The sequence below is a fragment of the Scyliorhinus torazame genome, chromosome 9 (genome assembly GCF_047496885.1).
Source record: "Scyliorhinus torazame isolate Kashiwa2021f chromosome 9, sScyTor2.1, whole genome shotgun sequence".
Taxonomy (NCBI): Eukaryota; Metazoa; Chordata; class Chondrichthyes; order Carcharhiniformes; family Scyliorhinidae; genus Scyliorhinus; species Scyliorhinus torazame.
Genome location: NC_092715.1, coordinates 231,903,514 through 231,920,044, shown reverse-complemented (window position 1 = coordinate 231,920,044; position 16,531 = coordinate 231,903,514). Strand labels below are relative to the sequence as shown.

Below are 16,531 nucleotides of genomic sequence, written 5' to 3'. Positions count from 1 at the left end.
GTTTGCAACTTACAAATCCTCTTTGTGTGCAGATCGGCAGCACAGCGATATGATTGCTGCAGTTTCTACTTTTCTTTTTAGCTTCCTGGAAGAACAGGTGGGTTGTGCAGAATTTCACACAGTCTTTGGTCAAAATCAATGCGGGTAAGAAGGCAAAGAACGAAAAACAGCATAAAAAACGGTCAGGCTCCCAGGCTGGAGCTCAACCAGCTGAGTGGAGAGCTGAAAAAAAACCTGTCTAATTTGAGATTTCAGGGGTGAAGACTTTGAAGTATATGAACAAACACTAGAAGGGAATCTTAAAACAAAGAAGGTTTTCAATTATTACACAAAGGGTAAAGCAGTGAGAAACTAGATAGTTATAAATTGAATCAAAGCATAAATGAAGCTGAAGGGAAAGAAAGACAAAAAGTTAGAGATAGAATGAGACAATAAAGAAATGAAAAGCAAATGAATGGTTTGAGGTCCAAAAGGGGTCTGGTTCAGGAAAATTGTAATCACAGGCAGCTGGATTCAGTTATTTTCACTCATGTTATGGAAGCATTACTTTCATGAAATAGTGTTTGCAAACCTTTTATTCGCCTGTGGAATGGGACAAGACCATTATAAGGGCTATTCATCATTTTCATCCCATGCAATGATGTGATATGATTTGTCGGAGGTGATTCGTGTCAACGTATCACGGGGTCATAAATGAGCAAAAATAAAGTTTGCCAAACACGATTTAATGAAGACTGTATTCTTACATTCTGTCGAATATATTTTGTAATCAGTTCAAGGTCTCTTGTCCGACAGATTTGTAAACACAGATTCCTATTTGATTTTTTAAAACTATACAGGTCACCAAGTAATTACTCAGAAAGATATACTTTTATCATGAGCTCGTAAATGTCCACATATATATATTAAATTGGGGAGTGGAATATAAGTCATTTGACCTGTTCCTTCATATAATGAAAGTTGAAGCCAACTGCTGCTATCCACAAGTCTCTGGAGATTCATTACTGGTCCTTAAGCAATCGGAACGCTTCCTTATCTCTATTCATTATTTAGGGTCCAGACACTAGTATTTTATTGTTGTGCACAGCAAAACCACTTTGTGCCAACTCTACAACAAATGTAAATGGAAGAGTGAAGGCCCAAACTGTGGATAAGACTTTGACTAGGAGGAAGCCTTTGTTAATCGGATCCATGCTGTTGGTGAAATTAAAACCGAGGGTGGAATTTTACGATTAATTTTCAAAGTGTTGTCTCGGGCAGGAAAGGCGGAGGGCAGCCCATTCACTGCCTTGCAAGCTTTTCCTGCTATATTTTAAAACACTTGGTTAAAAAAAATGGAAAGGGCAGGTCCCACGACATCATGCTGCCAGTGCGGGCCCGAAGTGAGCCCTCCCCACCAGCAATCTCTGCATGTGACAAATTGGAAAAAATAAACTTAAAAGCAGAAGTAAAAAATAAAAATGAAAGTAGAAACATCCCAGGGAACACCCCATGGACCTGAGATAGGGAACCGCCCACACAGACACTGCCAACTGGCAGTACCCAGTCACTGTCCCCAGCATTGCTCCCTGGCACTCCACACTGCACTGTCCCCTGGAACTGCCTGGGAACTGTCCCCTGGCACTACAGGGGTCGTGCTGGGGCAATGCCATTAAACCATTAACAATATAATTAACGAGACATCAACAAACTTGGTCTATCTGGTTTTGAGTCAATTCAGTCCTTGAAAACTTAATTAAATGTTTTGAACAATTCAAAACAAAGAGGCGACTGTGATATGGAACCGGCATATTTGGGGTGAAAAATAGACATACCAATATTGGGCCTTCAGAAAGTATAATTGGGGGCTTAGTGATCATGAAAGAGGCGAGGGGAGCTGAGGTCCGAGTGATGCAACAGTGCAGATTTTATTTGTGCATCACTTACATCTCAAAAATAATTTCAAATTTACTGTTTACTCAGGTTCTTCTGCTCCAATGACCATGGAACAGCTCAGAGCTTGCTCCAACCAGCTCCAAATCCGAAACGCCAGTGGAGGTCCTATTTACATCTTAAGACTTTAATTTTCACATTGTAAGAGGCATGCCACTTGAAACATGCATTGTCAGGATTTATGTTGAGGTGGTTCCCGACCCCAGTTATGGAGACTGTTCCCACCATGTAAATGCCAGTGTAATCAAGTGAAAACTGACCCAAGTGAGTTTAAAGTTGGTGTGATTCTTTGCACCAGCACTGGCTAAATTTACATGTCATATAAATGCACTGTTAGCTTTATACGAACCACTCATAATCTAAAACTGGAGGTTGAGCAAAGCTTTCTTTGCTACCCTGCACAAGGGAGGTTTTCCACTCCAACCACAGCAAGCACATTTATGCCAGCATAAGCAAAGCTTATTGAGTACTGCAATAATTAATGATAACTAGAAATCCCGAAATAAGTTGCCAATTTGAAGAGTGAAATTTTAGTTGTGGATTCTAAACCATTGGGGGAATTATCCACAAATTATTCAATTATAAAGCACAATTCATTTCCAACTGGAAATAAATAAGCTTATTGTTAGCTATGCACAATCAGCAATAATCGTAAAAATAACCAAAGTGTGTTGCTGAAGGATTTGCTAAAGGGAAGGACAGCCATCACAATAGGTTGCTTCAAATAACATAAATGTTAACATCTTGCACAAGAGGAAGATTTCAGCCAATGTATCTGGCCTGTTCTAGGAAAATTCAACAGAATTTGATGACCTTTAAACAACTATTTGGATTGAATACTGAAGGATGACATTCTGAATTTAAATACTTTTAATCCAGAACGGCATACAGGATGATTACTGGTGACCTCCTGCAGAGAAAGCTGGTATGTGCCTGCACAAAAGCTATTGTGGAGTTAGGTGAAAAGGGACTGTGGGAAGGAATTGTTTTCCAGTTGTCTTTTGTTTAAACCTTTCTGCACAGGAAAAGGGGAAATGCTCTTTCTGCACTGGGTATGAAATATTATATTTCCAATGGGACAATCACAAGCAGGACAAAAGGTGTGAGGTCACTGGTAGCTGTCGGAATAAGCTGCCATTAACCATTTCATCACTGTGCAATTGTTGCAGAATTTGTATAAAATCATGTGACAATAAGTTTAACCATTAGCATTTTTAAATGTTTTGTTTTGTCACTGTTTCTTCCATGTTTTTCTTCTCCATAATTCCCCACCTCCATTGCTCCCACAGCTGTCGCAACTCTAACTGCCAGTCTGAGCATAAGCCCTGGATGAGATAGACGACCCTGGAATTGCACAAGTCAGCCTCTTAATAGTGGTTTCTTATTGGGGGTAATTTTTATTTCGCATTTTTAATTACTACTTGCTGGATCTAGATGCATTTGTTGTGTTTTTGCTTGTCAAACTTACACCATGCAAAAAGAGAAATGTGAGTATTTCTTTGGGATTCAAAATAATAGCATTGAGGAAGAAGGATTTATGAGGAGCCAACAAATACAGGTGCAAAACCCCTTCGGAACCCCGCAACCCCGGGTCTCATATTAAAAGACCTAATTGCATGTACCTGGACATCTCAGAGGAAATCTGCCTTTGCTGCTTCTGTTTCACAAGACAGGCTGCTTTAGAGCTGTGCTACTTTATGCACAGCGACCTACGCATAACATCTGGATCAGATTTAGCTCTTCCTGTAAAAATGAAGGTTACTATAGCATGAAGCCTCCATGATATCAAATTCATCCAAACAACCCCAGGAGATGTTCACTGTATCAGGCAGGCTATAGTGCAGGCATATATCAAGTGAGGGTGTAAGCACGAGGCAACAGTCACTCATTTCCTGTTTGAATATAAGAAAATGACAGGAAGGAAAAGATCAGCTGGTTCATCAAACCTACCCAAAGTTATGGTGGCTGGAGCAACATGAAGAGACATATTCTATCCCCCATCCTTAGCCCTGTTGGCACACAATATACCGAGAGTAACAATAACACAGAAACACCCAGGGCAATAGGGGAAAAGGTATTCTGCAAATTTCCTTTCTTACATCTTCAGGCAATCAAAACCAGCCCAGGAGATCACACAAACCATACTCTATCTGTAAAGTTACCTTCTATATGATGTGATCCATGATCCGCAACTGGAAACTATTGAGAAGTTTCACAAGGTAGCATGGATCCCTCAAGCAATAGGTGTTGTAGATGCTATCCATGTGGCCAGCAGAGTTCCTCATAACAACTACAAAAATAAATTGTGCTTTTAATTTACAGGTGACATATAATCTCACGGACATTATTAAGCAGGAAACAGCTGCATTCCTGTGGCCATAATACCTGCATTGTGTGGCTACCCACTGTACCCATGTTATTTAAAAGATAGCAACCACTGAGTGGGAGGAGTAAAAGGAAAATCTTTGTACCAAAACTCTTTGGGGAAACCCCCTTACAGCACCTGTTTGTAATTCTTTGGCTACCACCTCTATCTTCAAGAAAAAAGTATACACTGACACAATGAAAGAATGGTTCCAACTACCAGTTAGTTCAAATAGTATGTTCCAGAAGGGGTGAGAATTCCCAATTCAGGCTTATATCATTTCTCCACAAGTAAAGTGTGCAAAAACGAGCCCCATGAGATGCTTCACATAATTGCAGTCAGATTCCAGGGAGCTGGCTAACTCTGGCATTGGTCCAGTTGGCATGAGTGTTTTTATTGGATGGTGACCTTTAATTAGTCCCAGTCCTTTCGTGCATTTTCTGCATCAAAAGAAAATAATTTGCCCTCGTGACATCATTTTGCCATTGTGAACAATTAGCCCATTTATGGTAAAGATTAAAAGCTGTAGATACCCTTGCTTTTAGTTCTCCCCAGCCAACCTTGGAACAGACCAAGATGTTCATATACGTTTTTCTCAGGTTAGTTCACTCAAATTACAGGGAGGGATTCCCATTGCAAAATTTGCTGCAGTCCTCTCCACAACTATGAGCATGAATGAGCCTGTGCAATGTAACAATCCGACCTGACTCACAAACGTAAGAATGATGCAATTGAATTTTTTTGTTAATAGAATGAGTGGGTGCCCAAGCTGGGAAGCAATCTGGTCATAAATACATCTGAAATTCCTGGGTCCCTTCCTTCCATTCCCTCAAATTTTAAAGAGATTATAGTATAACTCTCAGCGATTATAATTTAGTGGAGCAGAAATACATATTTGACCATCAAATTAATCTGAAAATTCATCCTAACTGCCTGATCAGAGGCCAGCAGATACAGAATTATGGTGAAGCCTGGAACACACTGTGGTTTGTATGTGGTCTGCCTTTGTAAGACCAGCCAGATATAGTTCTATGTGGTGGCTGTATCATACAAATCGTGGTCTGATGTGGCCAACAACTTGAATGAGCTTCGTGAGCACACCATTAAACATTATTGAGGTGAAATTGTCTTCTTCCTAACCTTGGCTGAAAAAAAAAACCTCTGAGCAATTCACGTTTACTTTTTCACTGAAATTAATGAGGACTATGATCCCTTAAGAAAATCGAATACCATAAGATTTGTGGTATATTTGTAGTTAGTGTGACACTTGGCAAATAAATTTAAACCAATAAAATTTAAAGAGAACCTTTTATTTGGTGCAAGGGGTGAATTTATGGCCTCATAGGTGCTGGGAAAATGAAAGATTTTAGCTTAGTGACAGCATCAAGATTTCCAAAGCCCAGTTTCGATGTGGTTTATAACTCTCTTGTTCCTCCAGCAGTATTGATGTATCCCATTATCAGCGCCATCATTTCAAAGAAAAGTTGTGAACATGTGGTTGCCGAGTAAAAGATGGTCTATTTGATCTCCCTGAATCATTCCTTCCTTGACATTAAAAATGCCATTTTGATATGTAAAGGTACAGAAATAACAATTCCCATCAAACGACCTTAGCAGGCAAGATGATAGTTTGGGCTGAATGGGTGTGTGATTCCTGACTTCAACAGAGTTAATAGGTTACAAAGCGAACTTTATCACTCTATGAGCTCTGGTAATTACAGTCCCTTCTTTTCTCTGTAAATTATCACATGACTCAAAGCAAAACAATGATACTTCAAGAGGTAGGTGCAAGGGGATTAAAATATAATTGTTTCATCAAACCTTTCTCACCAACAAACATTATGCTGAAGGATTGGATTTGTAATTATATGTTACTTTTCATAAACCCTGGACATTTCATTGTGCCTCTCAGCTAATCTTAATTTTCCTTTGAAATTTAGATGTGGTTTTACATTTGGGTTGGGAACAGGGAGTCCATCGAACGCTGCAAATCCACATATCCGTGTAGTCCGTCTGTGAGTGCTATTTTAATCCAGCCACTTTGTTACTATATAATTTCTGGATTTAGCGTCAGTGGGTGTGATGACATGTATGTGCATGATGCAATTTCATCTCCAATATTTAAAGGCACACTCCAAACATGCAATCTCAAGGGGTTTATAATTGTGTTCAAAGAGATGGAAATACTAGAATGGGTGTCCAGACAGTCAAAAGATGTTCCTCATTTCAGCACCGTCTCCAAACTGGTGTATTGTTCCCAAATGATGGGATGAAGAGACTGGCCAGTGGCAACAAGAAAGTGAAGTCAACAAGAGGAACATGCTGCCATGCTGTTGGATACAATGTGGGAAGCAATTCAATGACTTAAGCAGGGCAGGAAAGCTGAGAGCAAATGTACATGCATGTACATCCTGAAGTATGTATCAACCAACTCCGTCAACCTGTCTTTTCAAACCCACTCTACCACATTATTCCTCACACTAACTCACCTTGCAAGTACACCCATTCCTCCCTGTCTATGCACTTTCTCACATCCCCATTTGTTCATCCACCACCCACACTCACCCTTATTCATACCCAATGTTATTCCTCTCCTTAACAGTCATTCTAATCTTTCAATCTGTTCAGCATGTCCCATTACTCATTCATAAACCTTCTTCTTCTTTCCATCCTTCTTTAGACCCAGCTTCATCCTCCAATCATTTGGGAGCATTGTACCAGTTTGGAATCCCACAGCCTTCAGGGAAATGTCACTGAAATGATGAGCATCTTTTGATTGTCTGGACTCCATTCCGGCATTTCCATCTCTGAGGGAAAGGCAGGGAACTGGACATAGCCATACAGCATTACAGAGCCATCAAATGTTGAAAAGCAGAAACTAGAAATCAGTGGAATCTTTGTGTGCCATTGGAGATTAGGAGATGATGCCTTCCTACTTTCTGACAATTAAGTGAAATATAAGACAGCCACATGGCACACAACACTCATGTTGACCGGACACCATAGAAAGAAGTCTTACAACACCAGGTTAAAGTCCAACAGGTTTGTTTCAAATCACTAGCTTTCGGAGCGCAGCTCCTTCCTCAGGTGAATGAAGAGGTATGACACCATAGAGTCATAGTCATCAGGGCACATGTGGAGACCATTCAGTCTGTCAAGTCCATGCAAGAGCAAGCCAATCAACTCTGTTCCCCTGCTCTATTCCTATTGCCCTGCACATGCCCATCGTTATGGACTGGGGCTCTGAACAGCACGACACTGGGAAATTCCGAGGAACAAGGGATCTTGGCGTGTTTGTCCATAGGTCTTTGAAGGTGGGAGGGCAGGTTAATAGGGTGGTGAAAAAGGCATATGGGACACTTGTCATTATCAATTTAGGCATAAATTACAAAAGCAGGGAGTTGTACAGAACTTTGGTGAGAACACAGCTGGAGTACTATGTGCAATACTGGTCACCACATTATACCTGTTGCAGAAATATTAAATAACCTAGGATAAGATATCCAGACTTTGTGTCTGCCAAAACTGTAATTAAGGAGTCGTAAAAGACTTAGATAATTATTGATTTTCACCAGTTATTTGGTTACAGATAAAGGGCTTTGATTGCTGGAGATTCCCTGGAGTGTAGATCATCTAGGAGTGAGTCGTGTTTAGTCCTAGGTAAGCAGGTCATGGAACTTAGTGGTATACAGATGATGTAATTAATGGGAGGAGCCAGGTCTGTCTGTAGTTTTGCAATATGATATGAGATTTTAGGTTGAACAGCAGTTTTGCGGAGCACTGTTTGGTTAATCAGAAGTGTTGTGGATCTGTTCTTGAAAGGAACTCTCTCCAAACGCCTCGATGAAGCTAAGCAAATGAACCTGTTTTGGTAACTTTATTTATAAGTGGTATTTGATCCATTTTGGGTTGCTTAATTGGAGTTACTAGCAGGTATTGATAGTAAGTTTAAGTTTTCCCTTGAGTCTAAGAATTGTTTAATTGATGTGAATGTGGTTAATCCTGTTTTTAAATTAAAGTTTCTTTGAACATAAAAGATTTCTATTGGTCAGAGTCATCACTTTCCTCACAGTTATACAACTTTTTTAAAAAATGTTTAGGTTTCTCATCTGGTCTCCCAACAATTATTGGAGTCTGGTCAGGTATCCTAATGATGGTGAAAGCAGAGGTGATGAATAATTTCAAAAGACAAGTGGAATAGCACTTGAGGGAAATAAACTTGCAGGACTGTGGTTTGGAGCAGAGGAATGGGACTAAGATCCAGAATGAACTTGATTAGCTGAATGCCCTCCTTCTGGCTCTATGGCTTATATAAACTTGTCATAATCTTGTATACGTTCATCAAATCTCCCTTCATTCTTCTTTTTGTCCAAGGAAAACAACCTAAGCTTCTCCAACCAAACCCGGTCTCCAAATTCCCTCATCTCGGAATCTATTCTGGCAAATCCCTGCGCCCTCTGAAATCATTGCACCTCCTTCTCAAAGTGAGGTGACCAGAAGTGAATGCAATACTCTGGCTGTTGCCAAATCAAACTTTATAAATGTTCAGCATTAACTTCCCTGCTTCTATTTCTGAAGCCTGAGATCCTATGTGCTTTGCTAACTCTTCCCCCAGTATGTCCTGCCACTTTGAAAGAACTATGTGCATGCATGCCCGGTCTAACTATTCATGTACACTATTCAGCACTGTGCCATTATGTCTACATTGCCTCCCCCAATAAGCATTACCTCACAATGCCCTTCAGTAAATTCCATCTGCTACTTTCCTGCCCAGGGTTCCCAAATTGAGGTCCGTTGAATGCAGGAGGTCCATGTCAATCTCTCAGGTGGTCCTCGGCAAGACAGGCACAATACAAAAATATTTTAAAATGCTGCAGCATTGCTTAGAAGCCAGCCTCTGATTGGACAAGTGTGGAGAGCGGTGTGATGGGAAGAGATGAGCTCAGAACGGAACTTGGAGTGGACGCAAGAGCGTGGATGGGGAGGCTGCCCATTGTGGACCTTGGGGCAGAGGGTGTCCAGCATGGCCTTGAAGCGGGGTGGGGGGGGGGGGATCAACGTGAGGCCTCGGAGTGGAGGGCCATCCAGCGTGGCCTTGAAGCGGAGTGGGAGGTGAATAGACCTCAAAGCGAGAAAAAGAGGAGTGGGTGTGTGAGAAAGAGGGTAGAGCGTGTGTGAGAGAGTGAGTGAATTTGTGTCAGAAAGGGACTGAGTGTGTGTGAGGAGGGGCTGAGTGTATGAGGGGGGTGAGTGTGTGTGAAAGGGGATGTGGGGTGATGTGTGTGTGTGAGGGAGAGGGAGATGTGTGTGCGAGAGAGGGATGGAGACATGCGTGTGTGTGTGTGAGGGAGGGGGAGGCGTGTGTATATGTCTGAGAGGGAAAGGGAGACGTGTGTGTGTATATGTGTGTGAGAGAGAGAGAGACAAGTGTGTGTTTGAGGGAGCGCGGGCGGGAGGAGTGTATGGGAGAGAGCAGTGCGTGTATCCGATATATGAGTATTAGCTTTCCAGCATCACTCCTCCCAATAAAATGACAAAGGATTTTTAAATAATTTTTTTTAATAAGACAAACTTTTTAGATTACTCATTCCTAAAATGGGTATCACTTCCCATGTTATCATGATAGTGAGATGAGGAATAGGGAGAGAGAGCATTTAAACACGTGGCTACAGGGATGGTGCAGGCGGGAGGGTTTCAGATTTTTGGATAACTGGGGCTCTTTCTGGGGAAGGTGGGACCTCTACAGACAGGATGGTCTACATCTGAACCTGAGGGGCACAAATATCCTGGGGGGGAGATTTGTTAGTCCTCTTTGGGGGGGTTTAAACTAATGCAGCAGGGGCATGGGAACCTGGATTGTAGTTTTAGGGTAAGGGAGAATGAGAGTATAGAGGTCAGGAGCACAGATTTGACGTCGCAGGAGGGGGCCAGCGTTCAGGTAGGTGGTTTGAAGTGTGTCTACTTCAATGCCAGGAGTATACGAAACAAGGTAGGGGAACTGGCAGCGTGGGTTGGTACCTGGGACTTCGATGTTGTGGCCATTTCGGAGACATGGATAGAGCAGGGACAGGAATGGATGTTGCAGGTTCCGGGGTTTAGGTGTTTTAGTAAGCTCAGAGAAGGAGGCAAAAGAGGGGGAGGTGTGGCGCTGCTAGTCAAGAGCAGTATTACGGTGGCGGAGAGGATGCTAGATGGGGACTCTTCTTCCGAGGTAGTATTGGCTGAAGTTAGAAACAGGAAAGGAGAGGTCACCCTGTTGGGAGTTTTTTATAGGCCTCCTAATAGTTCTAGGGATGTAGAGGAAAGGATGGCGAAGATGATTCTGGATATGAGCGAAAGTAACAGGGTAGTTATTATGGGAGACTTTAACTTTCCAAATATTGACTGGAAAAGATATAGTTCGAGTACAATAGATGGGTCGTTTTTTGTACAGTGTGTGCAGGAGGGTTTCCTGAAACAATATGTTGACAGGCCAACAAGAGGCGAGGCCACGTTGGATTTGGTTTTGGGTAATGAACCAGGCCAGGTGTTGGATTTGGAGGTAGGAGAGCACTTTGGGGACAGTGACCACAATTCGGTGACGTTTACGTTAATGATGGAAAGGGATAAGTATACACCGCAGGGCAAGAGTTATAGCTGGGGGAAGGGCAATTATGATGCCATTAGACGTGACTTGGGGGGGATAAGGTGGAGAAGTAGGCTGCAAGTGTTGGGCACACTGGATAAGTGGGGCTTGTTCAAGGATCAGCTACTGCGTGTTCTTGATAAGTATGTACCGGTCAGACAGGGAGGAAGGCGTCGAGCGAGGGAACCGTGGTTTACCAGGGAAGTGGAATCTCTTGTTAAGAGGAAGAAGGAGGCCTATGTGAAGATGAAGTGTGAAGTTTCGGTTGGGGCGATGGATAGTTACAAGGTAGCGAGGAAGGATCTAAAGAGAGAGCTAAGACGAGCAAGGAGGGGACATGAGAAGTATTTGGCAGGAAGGATCAAGGAAAACCCAAAAGCTTTCTATAGGTATGTCAGGAATAAGCGAATGACTAGGGAAAGAGTAGGACCAGTCAAGGACAGGGATGGGAAATTGTGTGTGGAGTCTGAAGAGATAGGTGAGATACTAAATGAATATTTTTCGTCAGTATTCACTCAGGAAAAAGATAATGTTGTGGAGGAGAATGCTGAGCCCCAGGCTAATAGAATAGATGGCATTGAGGTACGTAGGGAAGAGGTGTTGGCAATTCTGGACAGGCTGAAAATAGATAAGTCCCCGGGACCTGATGGGATTTATCCTAGGATTCTATGGGAGGCCAGGGAAGAGATTGCTGGACCTTTGGCTTTGATTTTTATGTCATCATTGGCTACAGGAATAGTGCCAGAGGACTGGAGGACAGCAAATGTGGTCCCTTTGTTCAAAAAGGGGAGCAGAGACAACCCCGGCAACTATAGACCGGTGAGCCTCACGTCTGTAGTGGATAAAGTCTTGGAGGGGATTATAAGGGACAAGATTTATAATCATCTAGATAGGAATGATATGATCAGGGATAGTCAGCATGGCTTTGTGAAGGGTAGGTCATGCCTCACAAACCTTATTGAGTTCTTTGAGAAGGTGACTGAACAGGTAGACGAGGGTAGAGCAGTTGATGTGGTTTATATGGATTTCAGCAAAGCGTTTGATAAGGTTCCCCACGGTAGGCTATTGCAAAAAATACGGAGGCTGGGGATTAAGGGTGATTTAGAGATGTGGATCAGAAATTGGCTAGCTGAAAGATGACAGAGGGTGGTGGTTGATGGGAAATGTTCAGAATGGAGTACAGTCACAAGTGGAGTACCACAAGGATCTGTTCTGGGGCCGTTGCTGTTTGTCATTTTTATCAATGACCTAGAGAAAGGCACAGAAGGGTGGGTGAGTAAATTTGCAGATGATACTAAAGTCGGTGGTGTTGTCGATAGTGTGGAAGGATGTAGCAGGTTACAGAGGGATATAGATAAGCTGCAGAGCTGGGCTGAGAGGTGGCAAATGGAGTTTAATGTAGAGAAGTGTGAGGTGATTCACTTTGGAAGGAATAACAGGAATGCGGAATATTTGGCTAATGGTAAAGTTCTTGAAAGTGTGGCTGAGCAGAGGGATCTAGGTGTCCATGTACATAGATCCCTGAAAGTTGCCACCCAGGTTGATAGGGTTGTGAAGAAGGCCTATGGAGTGTTGGCCTTTATTGGTAGAGGGATTGAGTTCCGGAGTCGGGAGGTCATGTTGCAGCTGTACAGAACTCTGGTCCGGCCGCATTTGGAGTATTGCGTACAGTTCTGGTCACCGCATTATAGGAAGGACGTGGAGGCTTTGGAGCGGGTGCAGAGGAGATTTACCAGGATGTTGCCTGGTATGGAGGGAAAATCTTATGAGGAAAGGCTGACGGACTTGAGGTTGTTTTCGTTGGAGAGAAGAAGGTTAAGAGGAGACTTAATAGAGGCATACAAAATGATCAGGGGGTTGGATAGGGTGGACAGTGAGAGCCTTCTCCCGCGGATGGATATGGCTGGCACGAGGGGACATAACTTTAAACTGAGGGGTAATAGATATAGGACAGAGGTCAGAGGTAGGTTCTTTACGCAAAGAGTAGTGAGGCCGTGGAATGCCCTACCTGCTACAGTAGTGAACTCGCCAACATTGAGGGCATTTAAAAGTTTATTGGATAAACATATGGATGATAATGGCATAGTGTAGGTTAGATGGCTTTTGTTTCGGTGCAACATCGTGGGCCGAAGGGCCTGTACTGCGCTGTATTGTTCTATATGTTCTATGTTCTATGTTATCGTGAAGGGACCATGGGAGGGTGGCTTGGCCAGGGGTTAATGTGAGAACCATGTGGCTGGTGAATATATTTGTGACTGTGTGCCTCTTCCTAATTCCAAACATATGCATTGATGTAGCGAGAGAACACTTGTTTACATCTGATTTCTGTGTTTGCATCTGTTTGATGGCAATAAAGGGGCATCAAAATTATGAGAATGTTTGAGGTTCCTCGATGCGCTTGAGGGGTCACTCAGGGTTCCGTTGCTCAAAACGTTTGGGAAATCTTGTGCCAGCCTATATATGTCCTGTTGTTGTTGATTAGCATCATCCTCACTGATTGCCGCTCCTTCATGTTTGGTATTATAGTAAATTTTGAAATGTTACTCTGTATTCCAGTAGTAATTTCTTTATTCACGAAAAGTGCTGACCCAAGGGGAACGCCACTGTCTACAATGGCAACAACAAGTGGCATATGATAATGTGCAAAATGTTAAAATCACATATTTTAATATTAATAGTACTGTCTCCTTTCTCCCAGAGGGACTTCACATGCTCCCAGGAGGCAGTTTAAGCCATGGATGGCTATAATTCCTCAAAGCAGGTAACGTCCTCTGAGGGTGCACCACCACGGGCCTTCAGCAGCTCAGGTACTCACTTTGATGGGGCCAGTATGGCAAATAGTTGGGTTTTCGCTGTTAACTCATGCCTGGAAATTGAGCAAGAGCAGGTGGTGGAGATAGGGACAGGAGTGAAAAGTCTGGATTGGAGAGCACACGTATAAGATGTTTACAAGCAGGATATATCTGGAGGAGCAGCAGAGGCATTCCAGTTGAACTGTGCATACTTACAGAGTGATTGCAGAATTCCAATGGAATTTGTGATGATGTCTTCATCCATTGGAAGAGTGGCTATTTGCATAGAGTATCAATCGTCACAATAATCCAAGTGCATGCAGGTCTTCACCAATGACTCTTGAAAAAAAAGGACAACCTAACAGAGGCTGTTAAAATTATGAAAGATTTTGATCGAGAGAAAATGGCCAAAATGCTCCAGCCATTGGGATTCTCTAGTCCCATCGTCAGCGCAGCCCCACCCAAGGGTTTCCCAGCAGTGTGGGATGGCTTAAATGGGAAATCCCATTGACAAAGTGTCGGAAAGAGAGAATCCCGCCATCAGCGAACAGCACACTGCCAAGAAACACACAGCTCAGAGACCGGTGGATCGGGCCCAATGTTTCCCCTGGTGGGAAATGCATATTACAGGTCATCAATAGAAGATAGTGACCAGGAAATCCAATCGGGAATTCAGAAGAAACCTCTTTGATCAAAGAGTGATGAGATTGTGGAAGTCATAACCACAGAAGGTGATTGAAGTCATTTATTTCTTGGGAAGCTAGGTAACCATATGAGGGAGAAGAAAATAGATAGATTTAGGTGAGGAACAATAGGATCATAACCACTGGCATTGAATAAAAGCAAATTACTGCGGATGCTGGAATCTGAAACGAAAGAGAAAATGCTGGAAAATCTCAGCAGGTCTGGCAGCATCTGGAGGGAGAGAAAAGAGCTAACGTTTCAACTGGCATTGAATGGTTGGGCAGAATGGCCTGTTTCAGGGCAGTCTGTGCCAAACAATCTGACATGCAGTACAGAAACAGGACATTTGACCCAATACATCCACGCAAGTTTCCTCCCACCGTTTTTTCAACTAACTCAATCAACCTAGCCTTCTACTCTAGGGCTTCCCAAACTGCGGGTCATGACTGCATGTTCTCAGCAGAGAGACTCCTTTAATGGCCAATGTTTGATTCCTGATTCTTGCTCCAGAAAAGCAACTAAAAAGGTGTGGTTTTAAAAATATATGAAGATTAAAAATTCTGCTCCCACCTTCACTTCCCTCAGACTTCCCACAGAGGGGTCACGGCAATTTCGAAACCTCAAATTGGAATCCCAGTTGGGAAGCGTTCCTGCCTCAATCGTATGTTTATCTAGCTTACCCTAAATGTATCCATGCTAGTTCCGTCAGCTATTCCCAATTTTAGTGAGCACCACATTTTTTCTGAAGAAAGGAATGTTTTATATGTGTTTAAATCATCACAAGTTAATGAAACAACTAAAGGCCAACTTCACTTTCCTGGTACAATAACCCGCAGCCCTTTGTATGAAAAGACAACCGCCACCTCAAACACAAACAAGCCAAGCAGGCGTAAATTGAGAACACAGTGGAGTAAGTACCTCTTGTACAATATACATTATAAGACCTCTGAAGTGGTGGGTATCTTAGCTGTGGCCGTTGCATCATAGTCTTTTGCAGTAGATAAAAAAAACAACCAACTGTTTTCACTGTCTACACTTCAAGGCTTCAACCAACCAATCCATGGTCTCGTCCAATCCAACACCTTGGTTTCTGACATCTTGAATATCTGCCACTTCCGATCCGTCAGAGCTGGCCATCCGAGTGCATTGGCCACCTCCGTGGGAGTCAATGCCCCCTCCATATCGTGCCTATTTGCGAAATCAACTAGAACGGCCTTCTTCAGCTCCTCCTCCTACAACATGGCAACAAGTTCTGACTTTGAGGTTCCTATTCTGTCTTTGTCACAACTGTCCACTACATAGATGACTGCATCAGTGTTGGAGTAATAACAACGGCAGTAAGGCCATATTCTGGTCTCTCCAGCTAAATCCCACACTTGAAACTTAAGGTTCTTGTAGGTCACTGTTTTAAAATTGAAGCCAATGGTGCTGACAACTTCAACCACGCAGTTTGTAGAGTATTGTGTTCTTCGCTAATCCATCCAGGCCCAGGATCAAAATTCCATTTCCTGCGTCTGGAACAAGCTGGAAACCAAAGTGGACAACCAGCTACCCATCCTGATCCCCTTTCTGTCCCGATCCCAGTCTGGATTCCGTTCCATTGTGGCTGTGGATCGTGAGCACAATATTTTAACCACAATCAGGATAAGAGAAGTTTCTTCAGAGGTCCTTATTGGACAAATTGTGAATTATGTCCCCTAATTCTGGTCTCCCCATGAAGGACAATATCTTTTTTACATCAGCCCAATCAATTCCTTTCATAATCATTGAATAGAATCATAAAATCCCTACAGTGTAAAAGGAAGTCATTTAGCCATCGAGTCTGCACCGACCGTCCGAGAGAGCATCCTACCCAGGTCAGGGTGCACTGTCCTCCCCGCCCTTTCCTGCAACCCCGTAACCTGCTCTTTGGACACTAAGGGGCAATGTAGCATGGCCTGTCCACCTAACACACAGTCTTTGAACTGTGGCAGTAAACCGAAGCACGCGGAAGAAAGCCACACAGACACGGGGAGAATGTGTAAACTCCACACAGTCACCCAACGTCGGAATCGTACCCGGGTCTCTGGCGCTCTGAGGCAGCAGTGCTAACCACTGTTCAGGTCATCCCTTGGTCTTGTATGTTCCAAAGAT

At 43.0% G+C, this 16,531-nt stretch overlaps 1 pseudogene; it reads right to left on the bottom strand.

Moving 5' to 3' along the window:
* Nucleotides 1-15,421: 15,421 nt before the first annotated feature.
* On the bottom strand, nucleotides 15,422-15,954 carry LOC140430076 (ADP-ribosylation factor-like protein 1 pseudogene; annotated as a pseudogene).
* Between the last annotated feature and the right edge of the window lie 577 nt (nucleotides 15,955-16,531).